The sequence below is a fragment of the Apodemus sylvaticus genome, chromosome 19 (genome assembly GCF_947179515.1).
Source record: "Apodemus sylvaticus chromosome 19, mApoSyl1.1, whole genome shotgun sequence".
NCBI lineage: Eukaryota > Metazoa > Chordata > Mammalia > Rodentia > Muridae > Apodemus > Apodemus sylvaticus.
Window position 1 is genome coordinate 55,652,490 of NC_067490.1, and position 13,448 is coordinate 55,665,937.

At 40.5% G+C, this 13,448-nt stretch overlaps 1 protein-coding gene across 3 annotated transcripts in view; it reads left to right on the forward strand.

Annotated features, from left to right (window-relative positions):
• Positions 1-13,448, forward strand: part of LOC127669152 (ubiquitin-conjugating enzyme E2 G1-like) — a 97,597-nt gene that overhangs the window by 81,512 nt on the left and 2,637 nt on the right. Inside the window, exon 8 of one of the 3 annotated variants that reach the window (XR_007974322.1) lies at positions 13,005-13,146. The exons of 1 other annotated variant lie outside the window; for it this stretch is intronic. The gene's annotated coding sequence lies outside the window, so the exon portion shown is untranslated. The remainder of the gene's footprint in view (positions 1-13,004; positions 13,147-13,448) is intronic. One more of the 3 variants, XR_007974323.1, reaches the window with a different exon arrangement.

Consider the following 13,448-nt stretch of genomic DNA (forward strand, 5'->3'; position numbering starts at 1 on the left):
ATAATGAGTTCAAGCAGTTTACTGGCTGTTTTCTTGGTTTTTTTTAAATTTCTTATTAAATTATGGTAGTGTTGACCACGTATCCCTGTCTTACTCAACAGAATAAATTGTATTAATGAGTGTTAAAGTAAGATGGGCCAGCTTTAATTTTTAAAGTCATTACTTTCTTATTACAATAAAAAGTGGTAAAAAAAAATAGATCTTTTCATCTCTCTCTCTCACTATGTCTCTCTGTCTCTGTCTCTCTCTCTCTCTCTTCCTTTTGGATGATTGTGTGCTTTTTAAAAAGATTTTTAATATCTGAAGAAAAATAAAATATTTGGCTAGGTTTGTTTTGTTTCATTTCACTTTTTCTTTTGATTTTGCCTTAATAAACATAAGGAGGTTGACCTCTCTCTCCAGCCTTCCTTGTTTTCGAGGGGCCATTATGAGTCGTTAGCCTTCTTATGCTCTGTCCTTTTCCTCTCTTCTTTATCTGTCTATCTCTGTCTGTCTCTGTTTATATGTCTATCTGTCTGTCTATCATCTATGTTTTAGCATTTTTATTATGTAGCCTTGGATCTCTTGGTTAATTTTATTTAATCCTCCTGTGAAGGTTGTGCTATAGATCACCCACAAGCACACACAATTTTAAATTTTAATTATTATAATAAAAGGAGATTGACAAGTATCTTTTGTTGGTGGTGGTGGTGAAGATGATGGTGGCAGATGTTGCTGCAGTGGCAGCTCTCTTTTTCTTTTTTCTTCCTATGAAAAGAAAAAAGAAAATATTCGGCTATTTCTTTCGTTCCTCCAGCTTTCCTGTCTTGTTTGTTTATATTTAATCCTCCAGTGATGGTAGTCCTGTGTGCATGTGCGAGCATACACACACATAGACACACACACACACACACACACACACACACACATTCACTACACAACATCCAGGGATGGGGGGCAGTCATGGAGAAGGAAGAACTCATTAGGAAGCATTGGCTTAGACATGTGAGAAAGGTGATAGTGAACCAGACTTTGAATGTCAAGCTATTATATTCCTTAAAACTTACAATAACTGTTCTAACAAAGAAATATTGAGTTTTTCTCCATCTGTTTCTTTTCACTCCACAGATCATGCTGACCCAGAAAGTGGAGATTTGATTGCTGAGATTAAAGGCTTGAGCCACCATGATTATCTGTAATAAAGTGAGGTGTTAGAGCCTGTGGCCTAGTGAAGTGAACATCGGGGCTGGGCGAGTATGGACTCAGAGATGACCAACTCTGTGTGTGTGTGTTCTTCAGTCTCAGGTTCCTTTTATTATTTGACCTCTATACAATAGGGTCTGATTACAGGTTATTCTTTACAGGACCGGTGGGTGTAGGTCTGGCCTTAGAGATAACAAACTCAGATCAGGAGATTTACATTTGAGTTAATACAAAGCTCAGAGCTGCCTCAAAGCTGCTCAAAGCTGCAGAGGCTTGAGAGATGCAGTTTTGTCTTGCAGGCCTCACTTAGAGAGTTTCTGGCCAAAAGAACATTTTTAACAGATCCATACAGATGTGGTTCAAAATGAAGTTCAAACTTAGATCTAAAATTTTGGCCTGCCTACTACATACAAAATTATTATAGATTTAAGATTTTCATTAGAAGGTTATTCCTCAAGAAATGGCTTGCTCTTAACATTGGGCGTTTAAATTTTTTAAGAAAATGATTTTCAAAAGGTGTTAAGATAAATATTTTGCCTAAGACACTGCTTTAAGTTCGTCATTTAAGCTTCTGATGTCCTCAAGATAGATGCAAAACAAATACTGAGAGACATAACTTGGAGAAAGCTACCATAAGTATTTGTCAACAGTTGATGATATATGTTCACTTCCATTCCTTAACAAAGAGAACATTAATATAAAATCTCTCCAAATAAGGTTTTGACATCCTCCAATAAAGATTTGATATAATAATAAAAAGTTACAAAATAAAATCATAAAAATATTTTTTAAAAAAGAATGTTTTAAGAGCATGATAAAATGTTTGTTCCTTATTTTAAACAGCAATCAAATTGATTATTATTAATCATTAATCTATTACATGACAAGACTTTTTGACAAAATTAATAATTGTTATCTAAAAGATAAATTGTTAAAAATTTGCCTCTATACATGTTTTTATATTGTTATAGATTTATACATGCATCCTATAAAAATGCATCTACTATGGGAGTAAAGCTCATATAATTAGATCACATGTTTATTCTTTTGAGTGTCCCCTTGCTTCAGCACAGATAATTGAACTGGGTGCTGTAGCTGTTCTTTTAAAATGTTAAAAATCAAACTTTTGATTTTTTTTGTTTTTTGTTTTTTTGGGGAGGAAAGGTTTTATTCAGCTTACACTTCCACATTGCTGTTCATTACCAAATGAGTCAAGACAAGAGTCCAAATAGGACAGGATTTATTTTTAAATTCGGTATATTCTTTATTTACATTTCAAATGATTTCCCCTTTTCTGGCTCCCCACTCCGGAAAGTCCCGTAAGCCCTCTTCCCTCCACCCCTGATCCTTCATCTACTCCTTCCCATTTCCCTGTTCTGGTATTCCCCTATACTGCTGCACTGAGCCTTTCCAGAACCAGGGGCCACTCCTTCCTTCTTCTTGGACATCATTTGATATGTGGATTATGTCTTGGGTATTCAAAATTTCTAGGCTAATAATCTACTTATCAGCGAGTACATACCATGATTGATCTTTGGAGACTGGGTTACCTCTCTTAGTATGATGTTCTCCAGCTCCATCCATTTGTCTAAGAATTGCATGAATTCCTGTAAGCCCCCTTCTCTTCCCCTGTCCTCCCACCCACCCCTTCCCACTTCCCCGTTCTGGTTTTGCCGAATACTGCTTCACTGAGTCTTTCCAGAAGAAGGGGCCACTCCTCCTTTCTTCTTGTACCTCATTTGATGTGTGGATTATGTTTTGGGTATTCCAGTTTTCTAGGTTAATATCCACTTATTAGTGAGTGCGTACCATGATTCACCTTTTGAGTCTGGGTTACCTCACTTAGTATGATGTTCTCTAGCTCCATCCATTTGCCTAAGAATTTCATGAATTCATTGTTTCTAATGGCTGAATAGTACTCCATTGTGTAGATATACCACATTTTTTGCATCCACTCTTCTGTTGAGGGATACCTGGGTTCTTTCCAGCATCTGGCAATTATAAATAGGGCTGCTATGAACATAGTAGAGCATGTATCCTTATTACATGGTGGGGAATCCTCTGGGTATATGCTCAGGAGTGGTGTAGCAGGATCTTCTGGAAGTGAGATGCCCAGTTTTCAGAGGAACCGCCAGACAGATTTCCAGAGTGGCTGTACCAATTTGCAACCCCACCAACAGTGGAGGAGTGTTCCTCTTTCTCCACACCCTCTCCAACTGGGAGTGGGGGGCTAGAAAAGGGGAAATCATTTGAAATGTAAAGAAACTATATCGAATAAAAAAATTAAAAAAAAAAAAAGAATTTCATGAATTCATTGTTTCTAATGGCTGAATAGTACTCCATTGTGTAAATATACCACATTTTTTGTATCCATTCCTCTGTTGAGGGACACCTGGGTTCTTTCCAGCTTCTGGCTACTACAAATAGGGCTGTATGAACATAGTGGAGCATGTGTTCTTATTGCATGCCAGGGAATCCTCTGGGTATATACCCATGAGTGGTATAGCAGGGTCCTCTGGATCTGCCAGCCTGCTGGTCTTGGGGCCTGTGTCCTGCTTGGAGAGCAGCTGAGGGAGAGACTCCCCGTGGCCATATTCACTGCGTGCCTGGGGCAGAAAAGTTTAACTAGCTTAAAACTGTATATACATAAAATTATAAAGATTACTGTCATTGTCTATGTATATGCCAATTAAATGAACAATTTAAAGTAAAAGAAAAAAGATCTCTGGGGGTGCAAACCACCAGGGATCTGCCTGCACCCATGACCTGAGCACATAGGCGGTTCACCTGCCAGCCCGCCGGTCATGGGCCTGTGTCCTGCTTGGAGAACAGCAGAGGGAGAGACTTCCCACAGCCACCTTCAAGGCCTGCCTGGGCAGAAAAGCATCACTAGGTACTGTATTATCCTGAGCTTAAGACCTCTGGGGGTACAAACCTCCAGGGGTGTGCCTGCGCCCAGGACCTAAGAACATTGGTGGTTTATCTGCCAGCCGGTCGTGGGGCCTGTGTCCTATGTGAGAATCAACAGAGGGAGTGACGCCCCCCAGCCCCCGCCACCAGAGCAGTCCAGGAACACCTGGTTCACCTTGACAACCCAAGTATAACATTGCTTGAGGCAGGACAGGATCTGGGAGGTAGGAGCTGATGTAGAGGCCATGGAGGGGTGCTGTTTACAAGCCTACCTACCAGGCTTTCTCAGCCTGCTTTCTTTTTTTTTTTTTTATTCGATATAATTTATTTACATTTCAAATGATTTCCCCTTTTCCAGCCCCCCCCCACTCCCCGAAAGTCCCGTAAGCCCCCTTCTCTTCCCCTGTCCTCCCTCCCACCCCTTCCCAGTTCCCCGTTCTGGTTTTGCCAAATACTGTTTCACTGAGTCTTTCCAGAACCAGGGACCACTCCTGCTTTCTTCTTGTATCTCATTTGATGTGTGGATTATGTTTTGGGTATTCCAGTTTTCTAGGTTAATAACCACTTATTAGTGAGTGCATACCATGATTCACCTTTTGAGTCTGGGTTACCTCACTTAGTATGATGTTCTCTAGCTCCATCCATTTGCCTAAGAATTTCATGAATTCATTGTTTCTAATGGCTGAATAGTACTCCATTGTGTAGATATACCACATTTTTTGCATCCACTCTTCTGTTGAGGGATACCTGGGTTCTTTCCAGCATCTGGCAATTATAAATAGGGCTGCTATGAACATAGTAGAGCATGTATCCTTATTACATGGTGGGGAATCCTCTGGGTATATGCCCAGGAGTGGTATAGCAGGATCTTCTGGAAGTGAGGTGCCCAGTTTTCGGAGGAACCGCCAGACTGATTTCCAGAGTGGTTGTACCAATTTGCAACCCCACCAGCAGTGGGGTAATAATATACATATACTATATATATATTACTATATTACTATATAGCTACATATATAGCTACATATAGTAATATTACTATATTACTATATGTAGCTATATATGTATAATATACATATATAGCTCATGGCTTGCAACTGCTTAAAGTTGTTTCTTTTTAATGATACTAATTCTTAACTTTTACAATTATTTATACAAATACAATTCAAAAAATTAATCAGAAATAGACATACGACTTGACAGCTTTTCAAGCTTTCTAGTTATAACTGTTTTAACATAAGAAACAAAATAAAAAATAAAATTAGTCATTACATATGTTATTTTTAATATTATATGTTCCAAATCAGATTAAGACAAATATAACTGATTATTATAATCAGTCATTTGAGATGTCTTATTAACAATTTGATATTGGTCATATTACTGAGATTCCTCATAATTCGCATAGACAAGATATTATAGAACAAGCCCATAGAACTTTGCAATATTTTTATAATAAAAGAGGGGAGAATAACATCTCTATATACCATAAAATTTAAAAATTTTTAATGCCAGGGAACTCTTAAGTGTAGAGAAGAGGTATGTTTGTGTTCTTTCTACAGGATGCTGAAGGAACATGCTAGCTGCCAGAGTATGCTGATGCTGAGATTTCACCCTGGCTTTCCACCTTGCTCTCCAGCCTTTTGGGGACCCTCCTGGGTCTTTTGTTTCTTTTGTCATTTGGCCCCTGGGCCTTTAACAGATTAACCAGTTTTGTTAAATCACAGATTGATTCTGCCTTGACAGACGTGGAGGTAGCAACCATCGGCCTTCAGTTCTCTACCCTTGCTGCAGGCAAAGAGCTTTCTTGGTTCCTAAGCAGTAGAAACATCAATGCCAGAGAGGGTGACCTCCGGCTCCTAATAGTGGCTGAGGGCCATAAGCTGTGGAGTAGCCAATGACGGGAAATATTGTGGTGCCACGAGCCAGATGCACACCGCCTCTTGGCTGCAGGGTGACTCCATGACGGGATTATTGTGAGTCCGCTACCTGGATGCCCGTCACACCCACCAAGGGCCTGATTAAGCCATTGGAGTGGGATGTGATGCCAGGAGTGGATGCAACTTACATAGCCTAAGGCAGAGGCCCTGCCCTACTAGGATCTAAAAGGGCCTAGTTACTGCGGTGCTGGATGTGGGGGCAAAACCACATAGCCTAAAACAGGCTCTCCACCGACCCTCTTTCCATAGCCACCCCCCAACTTAAGAAAGAAAAAAGGAGGAGATGTGGGAAGTCACCCTGAGCTATTCGGACTATTGCTTACTCATGGCCCTAAGGTGGTGGCTGCTAAAATACAAGAACAATTAACTGGAGCCTCTCCCTTGGGCATTGGTTTAGCCATTGCCTCGAGATAACTGCAGAATGGTCCTGCCTGCATCATCACCCACCGACTCTGGTAATTGCGGTGGAAGGAAGTCCTGAGATAACTGCGGCAGGCTCCAGCCTGTGCAAACACCTGTTGTCTCCACCGGAGGACCCTTATCTATTCCTGCTAAACTGCTAGATTGCCCTTCCTTTCTTTGTCCTTGCCTTGGGGTACGCCCCTCCTGAAAGCCTTAAAACATGCGTACCCCAGAACATTAAACGAGGCTTTGACACAACCCAGAGTGATTTGCCGTTCTTGGTGCTTGGCCTCCCTCCTTCTCTCCCCCCTTTTGACCCGCAGGTAGCACCCCTTCGGAACCCTGGAATAACTGACCTGCCGGACGGGTTACACAAAAGACCTGTGTTTCCCATAATGTGTCTCTGTGATTTGTCATTTATTCACAAAAGCCTGCTGGTTGCCAGACGCTATACTTGGTTCTAGAGACACACAAACACTTGGCCAAGGCTCCTTCCTAGGGAAGCCTATGGCTCAGAGAAGAAACAGTCTATCCTTGATTGCCACAGGATTCTGTCTGTGTCCCTACATACCCACACTATGCCGCAGAAGCAAAAACCGTGGGGGCAGAGCCAGGGGGTTGGTTCCATATTCTAGGCACAACAAAGCCAAGCCAGGGAGTGTTTTGTTCAAATGACCCAGGTAGATAAACGAGGCCAGCACAGGCCGTCATGACACCACACACCTCTAGAACACCCTAGCTGTGCTAGGAGCCTGTGATGTCACCGGGTATTTTCTTCCCTTCCTTTGCAGATGTTGCTAAGGGGCGGCAAGTTTCCCTGTGATCTCCCTCAGATGACAATCTGCATGCCCTTCCTGCTCTGGTGACACTCTTACCAGCTCTCTGCACAGCTATGCTCATTTCAAGCCTCACATTGGTTAATTTTACTCTAAAATGTATGCTGTATCTTTTGAAAAGAGCTTTATACCATATGGAGTATTTTGAAATTTACAATGTATGAAGCTTGTAATTTGAGAATTGAAAAACTTTTTTTTAAAAAAATTACTGCTCATAAGAAGAGGAAATAAGCTCCTCATTCCCTGGAGTCAGTCCATAGAATTCAGAAGGGCTGGCTTTTGTTTTATGTGAAATCTCAGCCATTCATTTATTTATCAGATATCGATAAGATCCTTCACAGTTGCTCTGCATTGTGCTGAGCAACAGGGTGTAAGACAGGCTCATTTCTGGGAATAAGGGAGAGAAGCCCATGCTCAGCTCTAGGATGGGAAGGCTTCTACAAATGTCTTTTATTTTTTGTAACAGAAATGGATTCAAAGGTAGTGGGAATCTATTAAAATGAACTACTAAATCTGCAGTCTACTATATGCAGAGAGAGGATGGCTAAGAGCCTGACACAGTAATTCACAAGCAAGAAGAGGCATTGTTATTTTTATTCAAAATAAACAATGCACCAGGGGGTTGCCTTCAGGGCCATTTGCCTTATGTGTTATTTTGTAACACACCTCTTGGGGTAGCCTAAAAGTCATGACCCTGATATAGCTACATTTATTGTCTATATGACCATTCTCCTGTTGTCAAACCCCAGGTGTGCTCTGAGACTCTGAGACTAAATTTGACAATCCCTTATCAAAAGCTGGATTAAGCTTGGCCGATTGAGCCTGGAATGGGTGGATATCTGCAGTAGAGCCCTTAGCAGCGGTTTTCTTCACTTAGGTGCATTTAAAAGTTCATGACAGAAAGCAGCTTATCTAAAGCCATCCTTATCAAGCTTGGACGCTGTTCTCTTGGCCCTGGACAAAAGCCATCCAGAGCCAAGCACAGTGAGAAGACAGACTTCTGGCTTCTAACAAGATCAGAGATCAGGGAGCTGCTGCAATGCCTGGCCCTTTCTCTGGACTTCTAGTGATTTTGACATGCATTATCCTTTACAGTCATTTAACTGGGGCTATTCTCCTATAGTACCACTTCACCTGACAACAGAACTCCTTACCTATGACCTTAGGTGTCCTTTGGTAATCAAGTGAACAATTGTGATGATGGTATGAAAACTATTCTACATCAACGGTAACCTTGAGATTGGCCAGAAAAACCAGCTCCAGCATTTTGGACCAAATATAAGTTAGCTTTAAATATTAAATATTGACCAAGGAAAAGACTTTGTTCAGGACCATTTCCTGGAATTTTCCAGCTGAGAACAGCCTCAAAACCATGTGTTGTAGGGGGTTATAAGGACAAACATATAAGACATTATTTTCCCAATTGATTTAGTGATTTTCTAAGAATTATAACTTCCAGCATTCCAGGAAGTTACCTGGTCCCTGGGCAGGTGTGGCATACAGGTTAATTTTCTGCATTACACAACCTGGATTTGTTGTCATCATAATCTCTTCACCACTATCCATTGTTCCTCTACTAAGTAATGTGATGTTATTCATATATTATAAATGAGGTACTGCATGTCAAGTAATGGGTATAGACAAAATTTCTACTGCTATGATCCATTACTAGCTTAAGTCCATTCTCAATGGATTTAAATGAAATATATATGTGTGTGTGTGTGTGTGTGTGTGTGTGTGTGTGTATAAAATATACCATATTATAATATATGTGTTTTTTTCTATAAATGGATATATATGATCTATTTATGGTATTAAGTGCTTATGTTAAACTGATAAAATGATTTCTATTTGAATAGATGGATATGTTTTAATTGGAAAACACTGGATTTTCTTATATTTATAAAATTCTACACTAATAGGCTAGTTCAATAGTACATATGTAAATCTTTCTGTTTAGGAAAAAAATAAGAGCAGGCTGATTTATTAAGGCAGCCTATTTTGGTAAGTTCAGCTTCTCATTCCTATGAAGCTCTGTGACCTGAACAGGGGCCTATTTCTTTCAACCAGAACACTTGGTGACTTTCCAGATCTAGTAAAAATATTTTAAACATCTATAAATTACAGAGAAACAATGTGGAATTAGGAAGAAATAACAATTCTTTTGAGGAAAGTAGAAGAAAGAACATCTGGAATTTGAAAAGGAAAGTGTGGCTGGAATTTCCAAGCCCAATAATCCCTTATAAAAAGAACACACAATCTAGCTATTATAATTATAAGCTGTATGGCTAGACTGGCCTGGAACAAGACGATACTAACTTATTCCCCAGCTATAAGGACCCCTTCCTACTTGTGGTATCTCCTGGCTACATGGTTCTCTCATTGTGCATTCTCCTCCTGTGTCCTCTCTCCTTCCCCTCTAGTCCTCTTTTCCTTCTCTACCTGCCCCCAGTATTGAACCTCCAGTTCTACCTTCCCCTCCACTGCTCAGTCCCAGACTCTATCCTTTATTGACCAGTTAAAATGGGGATAAGATTCATACCTCAGCACTTGTTGGACTGCCAGCCTGGGGCAGCAATCCCTCCTGAGGAAGCAAAATTAACATCAGACTGTTAACCAACCCACAGCAGGACTGAACAAAAATGGAGTGTTGTATGGGGGAGTTAGAAAGGAGAGTGCAGTGGATGGGCAATTACTGAATGCAGGAGAGGATGGGGGACTTCACAGGACATCTTGGGGCCTAGAGGAGAAACAGAGTCCTGCTGGAGAAGAAAAAAGGAATGAGCAAGTGAAGAATGTCAGTGCCTGTAGGCTCCTTGTGGGCAGACAGAGGAGGCAGCCCCATGTGGGTGGAAAACATGGACAGAAAGCAGAACAACCCCTTCCAGAGGACTTGAAGGGCTTTGAACGCAACAGCAAACCCTTGGGATTTCTATCTGTAAGTCATTCTGAGCCTTGGAGTACCATGATTTGTTCTGTCTTTCCCGGGGTCCTGGGAATAGAAGGAAATCATAAAAATAATTAAACTAAAAATTTAAAAATAATTGGAGAGGGAAAGAAAGATAAGTTTAGCCTATTATATAAAGGAGAAGCCATAATAACACCACACCTCCTAATAGTGCCACTCCCTATGGGACAAGCATTTAAACCCATGAGCCTATGAGGGCCATTCTTATTCAAAGCATCACAGTGGATAAGTCTTCTGTCAGGAGCCAGCCCCAGCAGAGGTGTTTCTTTCTTCTTGGTTCTTCTTGAGGCAGCAGAAGGTGGAAGTGCATCAGAGGGGGTAAGACTTTGTCTTATGGAAAATTTAGAGTTGCTGCATAATAAAAGGGTTACTTATCTAAGTCTAAGTTACTATGCTAATGTAGCTGACCTGCCTTCTGCTTTCCTCTGAAGCTAGAGAGTCTCAGGCACTTAGCACTTCACCCTAAAACAGCAGGAGATTAAGGACAGAATTAGTTGCTAGAGTCTTTTCCCCATTGTTCAGATGCCTCTTGCTTGTCAGTCTAAGGAGGAAGTTAGAAGCAATAAACTTCTATTGAACCAGGAGAAGAGAATAACACTTGCAGAAAGAAAAACTTTTACATAAGTGAATATGCATAATCTCACAGAAATTTATACACAGCTTCAAACATAACAGAGATTTCATTTCCACATTTTCACACAAATTCATACCTACATGCACATCTGATCCCAGCTTGCATGCATTCTCACAATTTCACACTAACACAAGTTTACAACAGAGAATGTTTACATGCATATCCATTAGAAGTAATTATCTAGCTAGACATCTATCATTTGTCTTCTCTACAGGTTCATAGAAAGTTTAAAACCATAACACACACACACATGCATACATTCTCACAATCACATACTTACACACACATCCATACTTACATATGCATATGGAGCAAAAGACCAGCACTGGTGCAGAAAGAACTCACTCATTCTGGATGAAAAATATTTATTGCATTGAGAAGGAAAAAGTTTCACCCTTTTAATGCTATGAATTAAATCCATGTTTGTATAAAAAAAAAAAATAAGTCTAAGCCTGTTTTGTCCTTACCATGGGACCTGTCTTCTCCTATGGCAAGGCGAAGCCTGCCTGCTCCTTCTGTTCTCTGCAACATCTTTTTTTTCTTTTTTCCCTCTGCATCCTGCACATTGTTCTCTTAGTTATTTTATGTTACCTATAGTTTCTAAGTTATTCTACTCTCCATTCTCCTATTCTCCTTCTAATCTTGTTCTCTTATGACTAAAAACTTCTCCTCAGTTCAGTTCTTCTCTCAGTTCTGTTCCTCAAACCTAAATTCTTCTTTTCTCTCTTCTCTTTGTCTTCAGCCCTTAAAACATCTTTCAGAATACATAATCACACGTTACAAAGTTCAACATAAGTTCACACAAAATATCAAATCACCGATTGAAATAAGGAGTTTACAAAAGAGAATGTTTACATGCATATCCATTAGAAGTAATCATCTAGCTAGACATCTATCATTTGTCTTCACTACAGGTTAATAGGAAGTTTAAAACCATGACTAAGTTATAAGTGAAATTTCGTATAGATAAACCCAGTCAATATTTTATCTTCTGTCCTAACACCTATAATAAATCCTAGTTCCCTTTTTATGACCTTTGGTTGTATTACAACCTCTTGGCTCTGTGTAGGAGAATGTCTGGCTGCCATCTAAGAGCACTTAATAAAAGGGCTTAAAAGGGGAGAGTATAGGGGGTGAGGTGAGTGTGGGTAGGCGGCGTGGAGGAAGGTGTCCAGGCGGGCCCTTGCCTGGGCACCTCTGCGCCTGAGGGACCACCCCCCCCACACACACACACACACAGGCATGGTATAGAATAGAGTTTATTCAGAGTAGGGGATGGAAGTTAGTGGTAGAGAGAGAGGCAGAGAGAGAGAGAGAGAGAGAGAGAGAGAGAGAGAGAGAGAGAGAGAGGGAGAGGGAGAGGGAGAGGGAGAGGGAGAGAGAACAGAGAGAGAGAGAATAGAGAGAGTTTAGTGGAGGCCGGCCATGACCACGTGGAGGGAGGAAGGAAGAGCCCCAGGGGCAGAGAGGTGAGAATGTGGAAGAGCTGAGAGCAAAAAGAGAAAGAGGAGGAGCAAGTAGCCCCTCTTATACTGGGCCAGATCTCTGGGGCAGGGCATACCTGGCTATTTCCAGGTAGGTGTGGGGTGAAGCTTAGACAGAACCCCAACACTTAACTGTGACACTTGGGAGACTGGCAGACTTTTCATTGCAGTTTTGACTATCAGAAAAGGACCTAATAGAAGTTCCACTATTAAAGAACTTAATAATCACAGATAAAATTTTAGGAATTGTTATAGCATCATCAATAAAACTTGTCATCTATTTGTCTGCATAGCAACACTATAAGACAGTACATTTTTGTGGATCTACAGAGATCTGCTCCAAAGGGGTGTGCTGTTTTAGATTGAGTCGGTTTATCAGAAACATTGCTGGAGCCACTCTTGGTGTATGCTTTTAATCCTATCAGGTGAACATCAGTGAATTCCTGGCCAGCGTGGTCTACATAGAGAATTTCAGAAGACCCTGTCTTAAAAAAAATTAGGTGATGTTATATGGTGATGCTTTTTAAGATTTAATGCATAAGTGATTAAAGAACAAATGTTATATAATTAAAATTCCATGAAAAAAATCCATTACATGACCTTAACATCCTTTTGTACTTAGAGAAACAATTCAATTTCTTTTTCTCACAGGAAAAACAGTGGCTCTGTCAGCAACCATGGCACAGGAAGGTCACCTTTTCATCCTGGTGCTAACATCCAGCTGGAGTGGCAGTATTACCAAAATAAAATCCTGAAAGGAGAAGCAGGTACACATGAGTGTTTAAAAGCCATGGTAAGCTCAGGATGTTGCTGGTGGTGTTGGTACCTTAGAAGTACAAGTAGAATGAGAATAATTAACAGTTTGAAGTTGAAGGTTTTAAGGATGCTAGTGACTGTAGAGAGAATATCTTGTGTATTGTACTAAAAGAAAACTATGGCCTATAGGAAAGTGTAGAATACAAGATGAGACATTCAGAAGGCAGAAAGAATTCTGGGATAGAGCCAGGGATGAGATATTTGCCTGGGAAAATGTGATGAGACTGACACATGGTACCTGAGCCCAGGTAAGTAGTCATATGTCAGAAAGTAGATTTG